Genomic DNA, 1,105 nt, shown 5'->3' on the forward strand with positions numbered 1-1,105 from the left:
AAAAAGCAAGAAGAGTAATGGAGGAGGTTCATTCCGGATCATGTGGGAACCACTCCGGCGGAAGATCTCTCGCCGTAAAAATAAAACGCCATGGTTATTACTGGCCAACTATGATCAAAGACTGCGAGAAATTCGCACGGAAGTACGAAAAATGCCAAAGGCACGCGCCAACAATCCATCAACCTGCGGAAGTCCTCTCGTCCATCTCGTCTCTGTATCCCTTCGTGCGATGGTCCATGGATATCGTCGGGCCATTACACAACTCGAAGCAGAAACGCTTCCTCCTGGTCCTCACGGATTTCTTCTCAAAGTGGGTAGAGGCAGATTCCTACGCAAGTATCAAAGACGTGCAAGTCGAGAACTTCGTATGGAAGAACATCATCACTAGACACGGGGTCCCTTACGAAATCGTGACAGACAACGGATCTCAGTTCATCTCTACCCAATTCGAAGCATTCTGCGAGAAGTGGAAGATACGACTGACCAAGTCGACTCCCAGATATCTGCAGTGCAATGGCGAGGCAGAGACCATCAACAAAACCGTCCTCGATGGGTTAAAAAGCGCTTAGAAGCTAAAAAGGGGCGATGGGCAGAAGAGCTCGAAGGAGTTCTTTGGTCGCATCGTACGACCCCGAGACGGGCTACGGGTGAAACCCCATTCGCCCTCGTTTACGGAACGGAATGTATGATCCCTGCGGAAGTAGAATTTCCCGGAGTACGGAGAACATTCCTCCCCAAACGAGAAGATCTTAACAGTGCAATGCTGCTAGACAAACTCGATCTTATTAACGAGCGGCGAGATCAAGCTCTCATACGGATCCAAAATTACCAGCACGCCGCCGCAAAACACTACAACTCAAACGTTCGCCATCGCAGGTTCAAAGAAAGCGACCTGGTCCTGCGCAAAGTCTTCCAAAACACTGCCGAACGTAATGCAGGAAAACTGGGAGCAAACTAGGAAGGTCCTTACAAGGTCATAAAGGTAGTCCGACCAGGATCATACCAAATCGCAAACATGCAGGACGTCAAGATCCAAAGAACCTGGAACGCGATGCATCTTAAGAAATACTACCACTAATCGTAAAGTGGATCCAAAGAACTACGA

The sequence above is a fragment of the Brassica oleracea genome, chromosome C8 (assembly GCF_000695525.1).
Source record: "Brassica oleracea var. oleracea cultivar TO1000 chromosome C8, BOL, whole genome shotgun sequence".
Classification (NCBI taxonomy): Eukaryota; Viridiplantae; Streptophyta; class Magnoliopsida; order Brassicales; family Brassicaceae; genus Brassica; species Brassica oleracea.